This window comes from Pezoporus flaviventris, unplaced genomic scaffold (genome assembly GCF_033815535.1).
Source record: "Pezoporus flaviventris isolate CSIRO_AGI_PZ_B2104156 unplaced genomic scaffold, CSIRO_AGI_Pfla_v1 ptg000002l, whole genome shotgun sequence".
NCBI lineage: Eukaryota > Metazoa > Chordata > Aves > Psittaciformes > Psittacidae > Pezoporus > Pezoporus flaviventris.
The window spans coordinates 41754834-41767029 of NW_026892550.1; the positions used below are offsets into that span (position 1 = coordinate 41754834).

The 12196-nt window shown below is 37.7% G+C and overlaps 1 long non-coding RNA gene across 1 annotated transcript in view; it reads left to right on the forward strand.

Moving 5' to 3' along the window:
• The first annotated feature begins 3247 nt into the window (after positions 1-3247).
• The window catches only part of LOC133275396 (uncharacterized), a 44470-nt gene continuing 35521 nt past the window's right edge, over positions 3248-12196 (forward strand). Inside the window, exon 1 of the long non-coding RNA XR_009745493.1 lies at positions 3248-3418. This is a non-coding gene — a long non-coding RNA (uncharacterized LOC133275396). The remainder of the gene's footprint in view (positions 3419-12196) is intronic.

The window sequence follows — 12196 nt, forward strand, 5'->3', positions numbered from 1 at the left end:
CCTCATTTATACAAAGTTATCTTGCAGAGGAAATATGTGGCTGTGTAAGGGAAGCTGAACTTCATGCTTTAGGCTATGATCTGAACCATGCAGACAAAGAGGTCTCTCCGTCCTTGCTGCGTGTGCCATTGCAGAAGCAATTATGTTGTACATTAGCAGTGTTGTGTGTGTGCTGAGACAGGAGCCAACAAGAGTGAGTTTGCTGGTCTTTTCACCTCACTCACTGACTGCAGCAGGGAGCTGGAGGATAGGCAAGAACAAATATGTGGAGGTCCATATGACATACTGTGTCCCCAGCCACCATAGCAGCCCAGGTTTCTACCTCTGCTACTCTAACCTGCAGGATTTGTTTGGCTGCTGCTGAAAGCAAACTTTATTTGTTTCACCAGTAGTTTTACTCTCTGGAGAAATACCATCTGCTGCTTCATCCTTTTTTCTGGCTGCTACGAGGAATGTGGTGAACTAATATATATTTCAATGAATAATATTTATAATACTTCAGGAGACCAGCTAGGTGTTTTCAGAGGCCTCTAAGCTTTACATGTGGCTTTCAAGGATGGTCATAGCTTTCTGTGCATGTTTTAGAAGTGTAAGCTTTCCCTTCCAGGGTAAATAAAATCCAATTCAAAAAAACACAGACAAACACTATCAGCAAGAGCAACTGCAATGAAACTTTTTTACCTGACTTCTTAATGTCTGGATGATTGAAATTAAACTGAAACATCACACCGACTTAAAAATGAAAGATTACAAAGCTAAGAATAGACTTGATTTGTTTATGCTGTCTTTTAGCAAACTGTGATTATTAATCTGAGAGGTAGTAGCATGATTTTAAGATTGCTTTTAAAATAAGTTTCCATTCTTTTTGCTAAGGATACTGGTTGGCAAGGTTTACGTACTCAAAATAATACTAATATGTTGTTTTTACAGCAAAGAATGCAATAAAAGCCACCTGTGGCCATATGTTGTCTGTTGATCCACTTCTTATTCATAGATGGCACATTTTACACTCTGATTCCAACTAGTAGGATTAATTTTTAATTAATCAACATATAACACTCCTTAAGCATTGGATCACATGTTGATCTCAGCATTTTTTCTTGCTAAAGGTTGTTACTGCCATTGCTGTGCATTGCAGGCTACACACATCTTCTATTTGGTTCTGCAATATTTTGTGTTTTCAGAAGGCTTTCAGCTGTCTTTTTTAATTTGTTTGCTGACATGTTGGAAAGGTGAAGGAATTTCCACTGGCTCAGTGACCCTGGGTTTTTTTCCCACTGTTGTTGAAAGTAGGCACTCTGTTGGAAAGGCTTATTCCATTTGATTATAGAAGAAGGCTTTCAGAAATGTGTAACTGTGTTTTGTGCATGGTTTTCTCTATGTTCAGTTTGGCTTATTGATGAAATTGACAAAGGGTCAAGATTCTGTTATCCAAATTAAATCCTGCTATTTATTTGTGCTAAACAGAAGTTCATTGGTAACATAACATCTAAAAATTGAAAACCTGAAGTAAAAGTTAAAAGATTCCCATGTTCTTAAAATTGTAGAAACGATTGTGAGAAAAAAACCAAACCAAACCAAATAAATCCAAAACAAATTATTTGCTTGTTCTTTCTGGCAACGTACAGTAACAATGTAAAGTACAGGATGCAGTAACAGTTCTGGGGTCTAATTTTGCATCTTACATCAGTTCTTTCTTAAGTTATTACAACTGCTGTTTGTACAAACTGTTTTTCTTTTTCTTGAAAATTAGTGTTATTACTTTGTTTTACTGTTTCATCCTATGAAGCAGAAATTTTCCTGTATCAGATTTTCACTTTTGAAAAATTGTATGACTTTACAGCTTCATAAGAATAACAAAGCAAGTTAATTTACCAAAACTGGAAGATGCAGAATAATGTAATTTTAACTATATTTCAGCAACTATATTTTTAAAACAGAAAATTGACTCATCAATCAGTGCCAAAAGTGTATCACAAAAATATGCATCTTCTTCAATTCTTAGCACCTATGAAACTAAGAGGTATTAATTCCACCACTTCTAAGGAGAAACCCCACCTATTTGCATTACAATTACTAGTTAATGCATGGCATAAGAGTTTATGGATCTCAAACTTATGTCTATTTTAAGTACTGGAATATTAAGCCATAAATATACTAATTTCATGAGAAGTTGGTAGGTTGGCATTGGGATTTTCCAATATATAAATAGTTCAGGATTGCATTTAACTCTTAAAACAGGCATACCTAGTAGCCATACCCAAAGACATGCGGAACATGTAAGTGAACTACAAATGGAGAGGAGATATAGTAAAAAAACTGTTTGCTAAAATAAATTGTTTGCAACATGCAAGGTGAGCAGGAATTCCTTTCCCCAATTTTTAAGACTTGCTTCTTACATATTTTTAGGATTGCAAGATATAAGAAAGTGTAACTTTTATGTAAATAATTCATTGCCTGTGTAGGAAAAAACCCCAACATCACAGATAAATCTTATCACATCTCTGACAGGTAAGGAGGTTTGTATATCTATTTCCTGCAGTTCATATTTCCCCTTATTAATCAGAAAACAAATTAAGTAACACCAAGTTTTCTAACTGTAGCCCACTCCAGAGAAGACCCTAAAAGGATTCAAGGTTTTTGAAGTATTTATCAGAAAGCAAAAAAAAAAATCCTCTTTCAGTGGCACCTAAGGCTGAATTTGCGACACCTGCCTGTTTCCCCCAGGTGTTTCTTAGGGCCTGATTAGGGCCTGTTTCTAGGCTGGGCTGTCCTTGCATGGGGAATGTAAGCAGCCAGCCTCTTCAGCTCCTCTGGGATCTGGGCTCTGCAGAGCTCCTGGAGGTCCTGCTGACCTGTTGCATGCAGACAGGGAGTGCCTGCAGGCACTGACAAATCTCAGAAGGGCTTAGTTTCTGATGAAATTATTCATATCACTGCAGGGGCAATGTCATTGTTGGTTTTTGTTTGTTCGGGAATATTTTGAAACAAAGGTGGTGCCAGAATTGGTGCCCACCTGATATAATAGTAATTAATTTACTAAACTAGAAAGAAAATGTTGATAATCACTCCCAAGGCTATTCTATCCCCTCACTTTGCAGGAATATATGTTTTGGAGGCCTGCACTTTTAAAGAGTTGGACAGAGGCAGGTTGGAGCTCTGAAGTAGTTATCCAGCAGTTGGATGCAATTATGTTTTGGTGCTGTTCTTCAGCTGATAACAATTGCAATCACCTGTTGTGCTTTCAGCTCATGCAATTACTGCAAGCTGAGCCCTCAGCATACAGTTTAGTGTGCTTGCAGTAGCAGAGATAGTTGTGAGCTTCTTATTTTTCTCTTCCTTTGTGTTCCTGTGGCAGTAAGGTGTCCTTGTTTTAAAGAAGCAAATTGCTGAGCTGTGATCTTCATTGTCACAAAGGGTAAGAGTATTTATTGTTTAAAGTAAGAAAATCTGAAATATGTAGAAGGCTAGGAAAAAAACACAGTAGACTGTAAATGTTTTAATATATTTATGTAACCTTTGAGAAAATTAAGAGGTTATTTAATGGTTTTTTTTTTAGATTTTATGTCTTGTGGGGTCTGAGGGCTAAAGAATGTTGCTAGAGTTATGCACAGGCTATCCATGACCTGTATGAAAAGTCAGAAAATGCAGCTATATAATATTTCTCTGTTTTTTTTTTTGTTTTGTTTTGTTCCTGTGCATCCCATATCTGAGTGATCTGTGTGCATGGCAATTTTGAAAAGAATGTTCTGTGGCCAAGATCCAGAAAGTTTTGAAATGGCAATTTTAAAAGCGCAGCAACCTCCGGTTGCTCTTAAGAAAGAAACACTGTAAGACAGAGGCAGGTACTGTTTTCTGGCACTCCTTTTCCAGCCTTCCTTTTTGTTTTCTTTTTGATTTCATCAGACTTAATAGATCCAGTGTCACTAAATGTGATAATCTGGCAAGTACAGCTAATCAGACACTTAATGAGATACTGAGCTGTGTTTAAATTCAGGCCTGTTCCCAAGACAGCTTGTTTTAAAAGAACAGAAATGTGGCTGCAGTGTGTCCATCTCATCAGTAGTGTGTACCTCTCATAAGCTTCTCAGAAAGAAAACCTTGTTGGAATAGTAACTTCCTAAAAGGAAAGTAAAAATCAAGTTAGGGGTTAGAATATTTGCTCAAGTTCCAAAAAAACTAAGGCTGAAGCCCCTTCTCTAATGGAAAGGTTCGAACCCTACTTAATTATCTCCAGCAGAAATGGTTTAACCAATGGAGTGGCAAAGTTTCTGTGGTGGAGCATTCCAAGTTTTCAATGTGGTTTTGTTCAGTTAGGCATTCAGTTGATGGCATGTTCAATGTGATTGGCCAGTTGTCCCTATCCTGAATAAATGCTCTAAGGTTATGCAGTTACATTTGTACTCTCTAGACCTGATTATCTAACATTGACTGTAAGATGGCTTATGATCTCTTTCTTTCTTGCTCCTGCTGACCTGGGAAGTTCTCCACAAAAGCAAAGTTCTGTCTGTGGAGAAAGATGCCAAAGAGCTCCGTAACCCTGTTAGTCCTTTTCATGTTCTATCACCTTCAGCAGAGCTAGGACTTTAAAACCCGTGTTTTCTTCCTTGGCCAGTGCCTCAGTAGTGGTGCTGCTCGTGTAGAGGAGAAGGCTGACTTCTCTCCCAGATAGGTAGGATTTAAAGTGGGGATTGGTGTTGTTTTTTCTCCAAAGTACTTAAATAAGAATGATAAGAAAGAAGATGACTTTGTAGGCTGAGAAAACCTGGCAAGGAAAGGGATCACCACCTCTGTAGATCCTGGCAGGGCTTGGGACTATGCTCTTTGTTCAGCTCTGCCAAGGTTTGGGCAGTTATGAGCAAGCCCAGAAGCAAATCTTTCCCTTTCTGCAGAAAGAGTCTCAGCCACCTCCTTAACCCCTTCAAGAAATATAGGTACCTTGGAGGGTAGGTGCGAGCCAAAGAAGATTTGAGAGAATGAAACTTTTGGGCTGATGTGTTCAAGTTGTCTGAATACCTTTATACTAACTCTAAACTGTCATCACTAACTGTGGTCTTCTAAATGAGAGTGGATGATTAAAAACATTTCTGCAAAAATTTATTCCTTTACTATTGCCAGGAGCCTTTTCCAGCCCAATAGGGTTTTTTTCATGTTAGTTACTGGTTAAGCATAGGAACATTGGAGCCTATAAGTGCACGGCTATTTCTAAGCTGCTCCTGTTCTACAAGCAAAGTACTTCTACCTCCAGATTTGATGTACCATGTTGTGTACAGCATTAAATAATTGAAATGATTTGTCTGCTGGTATTTCAGGAGAAAGTAACCAATCACCAGCTGAAACTGCAAATAGTGCTTTTTCAAGCGTAGTTATTTCAATCCCTGTCTACAGATTTATCTACAGATTCATATGTTTTATTAGGCACAATAAACCCCCATCTTTTAAATGTGCAAATTGTCATTACATTTTGGACACTACTGCAATATAACAAGGATGCCAAGAAAAACTATGTGCAAGCATGACTTTAATACTATTCAAATGAGACAAAATAACTTGGCAAAGTTGTTTTTCTAAAGAAAAAATGTTTTTATTCTCTAGTACCAAGATCTGGAATAATATTTCATTTTAAATATTTAAAGGCAGCATTTCAAATCTAAGACTCAAATTACTAGGAGTAAATTCATAAGGCATGCTTTACTTTTTTTTTTGCCTTTTTTTAATGATGGGTAATTAAGATAATACCTGTTTCCAAGTAAGTGGAAAGAAAACTGAGTTTTGCTGAATTAGCACTTCTTGCAGTCATTTCAACCTACCTGTACATTAGTATGATTTTAATTGCCTGGGATGGTATTCTCTTTTAGTATAGTCAAATTAGGTACAAAATTATAGTGGTTTTTTTGTTTTGTTTTTTTTAACATCAACTGCAAAGTAGGTGCATACATCTGTATTTTACTAAAAGGAATAGAAGGTCTGCTTCCTAAATCATCTGCTAAATAATAGTCCTAAATAATCTGCTTCCTAAACAAGCATCTTCCGTCTGTTATGTAGGTGGTTTTATATTTGCCTTCTATTTTTTTTCCAACCATAGGGGTTTGAAAAACTCCTTGAACCAGCAGGGCGATGAAGCAGGGTGTGATTTGGCCCCCATCCTCATGCTCTAGTGAACCATAATGACATGGGTATATATTGTTTGGAGCCAACATCAACATCACAATCATATGTACAAAAAGTTATCTGCAATTTTAAGTACCACTGTTAGAATTTTTATTAGAAAGGGAAAGAGAAATTTATTGTTTTGTTTTACAAAATCTTGTATGAGTACAGTCTGTCCATTCAGTGATGTATGTTATTAGCAGTCAAACTTCAGATGCTTGTGCAACAGAACGACATGAACTTTGAAAACTACCCAAAGTAGTTTCAATTCCTTTCTACTTATTTTTACATAGATTTACTTAGAAAATGTCAAAATGTATAAGGGAGAAAGCACTGTTAATCTTCTGACTTTTTAAATAGTGTTAGGATCAACTGATACGTCTAATGCTGTCCTCTCCTGAATGCAAGCATTTCATAGCGTCGAAGGCCTGGGCAAGTAAAAAAAATGGATTAACAATGGATTAACTTGAGTGAAAATACATATAAGAATTTTTGGTTACCAAGTCACAACAAGACTTAAGGTGGCCTCTAAAGCTCTAGGCCAACCAGGACATTAGGTGGGGAAAGAACCTGTGCCATGGCAAGCAAGACAGGTTAAAAGTTCTGAAATAGTCAATAGCCAGGAGAAGGTGCTTGCAGGACTGAGGCAACCTCAACATTTCTATCACCTTTATCTCGAGCTTCCTCTGCATCAGCAACTGATGAATCTTTTGGTGCTTAACACCAAAGTTGTGCCGGTAGTGGAGACTGCAACATGTATTTGCCTGATTATTTAGAAACCATTGGCAGCTTTGCCTCCCTCCTTCCATCTCCTCCTCCTTTCCCCACACCATCCCCGCTGCCATGTATGTTACACCCACGTTTTGTAAGAACTAAGATGCACCTTTTCTGACTGTAACTCCCTGAAGACTCTGTCTGTGTGGTAGCAATATAAAGGTACAATGTGATGTTGAAATATATTTTCAGCAAACATAATTAGATTTTAATGAGTTGACTTATTTAGTCATGGCTTATTTCACTTTCTTACTGCTTAGTATTTTTGCCCTACCTACAATATTTCCTTTGTTAATTGGATGCTTTTTATAGTAAATTGCATGATACTGTCCTTGATAGCTGACTGACATGTTTTCCTTGGACTTTTAAATATGGAATTCCTGTTCTTTATCTGTGTGAATGAGGGGAGGAGAAAAATACCCTGTGTTCTAGCACAAAGCTGCCAGTGTGGAAAAGTAGACAGGGAGCATAGTGCCAGTGCAGTGGGCTCCTGCTTCTATGGTTCCCTGTTCCAGGACTGTGTGCTGTGTATAGTGTCATCTCCAGTACATGGCTTCAAGTAGCCAAAACTCCATGCAAATATACTGATTAAAACCAGGTGTGAGTGAAATAGAGGGCCACTCTGGCTTTTCCAGCAAGTATAATTTTGTGGTCTATTGTGAACTTCAATACTGGCTATATTTGATAACTGTGGTATTTATAATGAAGGGCTAGGATAGTGGTTTCCATGCTCTGGACTATGAGGCTGTGGTACATGGCCTTCACAACTATGTTAAACAAAATAAGGTTATGGATTCACAAGGACTGAGCTTAATGTGACCATTTGGTTTCCCTGAGTTGCTCATGGGTCTACTGTTCTATAGGAGATGATGAAAAATTAGGTTAAGCAAGGAAAATGTAGCTGGTCTGGTAGCTTCAAGAACGTGAGATGCAAGAATAATGTAATGATGAATTTCAGTCCCATTGAAGTGAAAAGGAAACTTGCCGCACCTTGTTCTTTTTATGGAGCCTAAATCATAGAATGGTTGGAGTTGGAAAGGACCTTAAGATAATCTAGCTCCAAAGCCCCCTGCCATGGGGCAGGGATGCCTCACAGTAGACTGTGTTGTCCAAGCCTCTGTCCAGCCTGGCCTTGAACGCTGCCAGGGATGGAGCACTTACCACTTCTTCGGGTAACCTGTTCCAGTGCCTCACTACCTTCACAGTCACGTCACTTATTTTCTCTCCTTGACTTTTTTCTTCCTGCAAGATATGTGGATCCTATATTAGCAGTCAGGATGGGCAATATGGATGATGATTTCCACAAAAACACAATGAAATGTCTTCAGTTTGGCACCAAATATGTATCTCTTTTCCCCCAGGCTGCTGCAAAGCTAAACATGTATGAAGACTTATCTTCACTTGTGTAAATATTCATTTTGGGAATTTCATTAACATAAGCACGTGTTTTAACCTCTTTCATTCCAGAGAATATTTTGTATATTGAAACAGAATTTCTGTTTTGCAAGACATACAGTCCTCTAAACTGCCAAATAGCTTTTGTGCTGGAATAATTGAAGGTTACTACTGCTCTGTTAACAGGGAAGGAAAAAGAGGAGGGAGTCCTATTTTTCTGGGAAGAAAACTTCTCTTGCAATGTGCCCAGCACATACTTCTCATGCTTTACTTGTTCAAGATTTTTTTCCATGTCTAGGGAGAAAAGCAGGATATGAAGTGTTTGCGATGGCACTAAAATGGATTGTATGCCTATTGAAAAAAAAATCCAAAACTAAACAACCAAACCCTGGAATGATAATGGTGCGATTCTTGCATTTACATGCAAACATGACACCAACCCTAGAGGCTTTCTGGGAACTGGGCATGGGATTTCCCTGATACAGGTGCCTGTCTTTTAGCTGTTTGTCAACTTCCTTTTAAAATCTTTACAGAGAAAGAGAAAACTTTAGGATGTGACTGTTCTGACCTGTTTCAGATGCCTTGTTCATGGCAAAATGAAATATTCTCTAGAAGTAGTTATTTCTGTAAAGGGAGATTATTTAAAATCTAGACAGGTACATTTAGTGACTGTAGCCACCCAGGGTCCTTCACTGCCACCTTAACACTTCATTTAAAAAAGAAAATAAAATGTAAATTGATTAAACCCTCGTTACAGACTAACTCCATGTTAATGCATTACAGTCTTTGTCAAAGCAACAGTGTCATTATGGCATTTTAGCTGCAAGTGGATATCTAAAATGCAGAAAGATTAAGACCAAAACCTTTGCTGATTTTAAGGTGTTTCAGTGTCTAAAGATGTCATCAAGTACAGCTACAAACATTGAGGGACTACTGAAAGAAAAAGGGGGTTCTCTTTTCGAGTAATTTCTGAACATGCTGCTCATGCATATCACTGGTAATGGGGAACACTGGTAATGTGAATCTAGCAAGTTCCTTATACATTCAGTTAGGTTAAAAAGAAAAGTTTGTCTTGATATGTAGGTTGCTACCACTGAAACTAGGGTGCTAGCATAAATAGTTCAATTAGAAGTTTTGGTCTTCCAATCAACTGGCATGTTCTTGTTGTTTGCTCACCCTACTCTCCATAAAAATATTAGAGATGGTTAGAATGATCAGGACAATTAGGTTGTTTGTTAAATCATTCAAAGTATTGTGTTTTGTTTGTGGCTTTGGTTTGGTTTTTGGCAGTTTTTGCCCTTCATTCTTTATCTTGCACATATGACCAGGCTGTTTCAGACTGGATATTTTTTGTTTGTTTGTTTGCTTTAAATAGCATTAATAAGAGTAATAACAAATCCCAAAGTTTTCCTAATCTACAAAGCTCTGAAGAAATCGATAGCTAACAAAAAGTTGAACACATTCTCGAAACCCTTAAAAACTAATCGGGTTTCACCTAAATACGTATTTGTGTTTTGTCTTTTCTTTTTTGGAAGTTTATTCAAGAACTTGCTTGAAATCATAACTTTTTTTGCAAAAGACATCTTTGCAACATCTTCATTGACATTATGACTTGAATTTCATCTATGCTTTAGCTACTTTTCCTAAATATTCACTGAGTTGTGAACCTCCAGCCAACTTCCTAAGCCTGATGCAGGTAATTTGGGTTCATTCCTATCCTGTCCCCAGTCAAACTTCAATGTGTTGTTACAGCCATTCTGTAACAAAATAGATGCCAGTGTCTGTCTTCCTAGAAGAGCTTCACTGATTGCTAATTCATAGACCTGGTGGGTGATAGAGATTAAAGCCTCACTGTAGTTTATAGTTTCCTGATCACCTCAGGGAAGTTTCAGTAGGACCTGTTCCAGAGGCTTTTAAGTTTTGTTCCATGTATACTACCTCTTTACAGAGGAATCCATATATATTTCAGGCTTTGTAGCGACACGTGATTAATTCCAATACTACAAGTTGGATGTGGGCAAACACTTACAGCTTGTATAGATCTGTGGTACTGGGCAATGAACTATGCTTTGTAAAATAAATGCCTGTCACAACCAGCAGTAGGATGCTGAAGACCAGCATTTTTGACTAATCTGCGTTTAGTGCAAAATGCAGATGCACAAGGAGCTTATACCATTTGTGTATAAAGATACAGTTAACTGGAGCTGTAGATTTGTGTGCCATTGTATAGCTCATATTATGTTTTTCCAAGTGATGGAGTCTTCGAAGTCATATGGTACATGCAAGATTGTCATCAACCTGATGGGTTACATTATTTGCATTGTATCATCAGTGTGCGGGAGTTCAGAAGACTTCACTTCACAGGTGTCGTGGTGGATTGTCCACTACACACATAAGAATTGTGCAGTTATGGTTACCAGTAAGGCTTTAATTTATATCTGTGATGCCTCTGTTGTTAAGGTAGTGGCAAGGAGGCTAAAGCAAAAAGAGGTGAGGCTGGAGCATTCCCTGTGTGCTTCTGTTACTAGATCTATCTGGGTCCTGCAGATATAAATACCATCTTATTCCAAGCCTGCTCAAGAGGAAGCAGTCCTGTTGCCAAATTACTGTATTTTTCCCTTGCTTCAAGAGCTCTAATAATTTTACAAGTATAGTTGCTTTTATGCTGCTGTTGAATTTGCATAGGTTGTGTGACATGACAGTTATCTGTGTCAGAGAAACGCTGATCATCAGTCAGGGAAATAAAAGAAAATTGTTACACGGTTTCTTTTTCTTACCGCTGGTATTGTAAAAACGATTATGAAAGGGGATGTTCTGTAAGTATCTACAGTATCATTCTCCTAATGAGAGAAATGTGTATGAAAAGTTTTATAGTTATTTACTGCTCTTCTCTGTTACCCAGGAATACTTGTAATTTCGCCTGATGTTTCTGAGAGTGGTAATGCTCCATTGTAATGTCAGCTTAAGTGTCTATGCTGATGACTGATTTAAACCTCTGACTCTCCTTGATGTATTTCCAGCTGGTCCATAGAAGCAGGGTGCTTTTGCAGCTTGTCACCTTGGTGGAGTCATGTTGGGCATGTGGTGAGGCAGCTCTCTTCTCACTGGATGCTTGGCTCCTCCACATTCGTAAGCACTCCTGGGAATGGAATTGGGAATTTTATGAGCTCAGAGACAGTGGTTTTGATGGAAGTAAGTGCACAGGGTTTAAAAGAAATAAATTACTTTGGGTAATTGAAATGTGCCTTGCGCTCAGCACTTCAGTTTCTCTCTCATTAAAAAGAAAAGCAGAATCATTCTCACATAGAACCTAAAAAAATTACAAACAAATTGTTGCAACTTTATTGACAAATGACACGTATTACCAAAACCCAGGATTTCATGTGACTTGGTAGTAAACCTCTATTGCCATTCTAATACTTCATTATTTACTTACATCGTTGTTATATTTACATCCTCATTAGATTATAATGTTCTTGTGATTTGTTTGGCCATTGGATAATTTCGTGCGACTTAATGCTAAGTACCAAAATGTGAAAAAATGTTAAACCATGCTGTCCACCCTGAAGAGTAATGGAAGAGGCTGCCCTATTTCTGAGTTCTTTACTTTGGATTAAATCAATTATTTCAGCACTATAAAAAAAAATCTTGTGTCTCAAACAATAATTACCAAGTAGACACTCTTTAACACCCAGAACAAACATCTGGATCATGTTGACTTTCTTTTCACCATGGCAAAAAGGGTGAATGAAATATAATTCCTGCTTTCTGGTGCCATGAGGATTCCTTCATTCTCACAGCAGCTGGGGCTCCCAATACACATTAGCATTTATATATAATTATTTTTTTAAGTGTTGCAGATGTTGTGTGTTTTAAA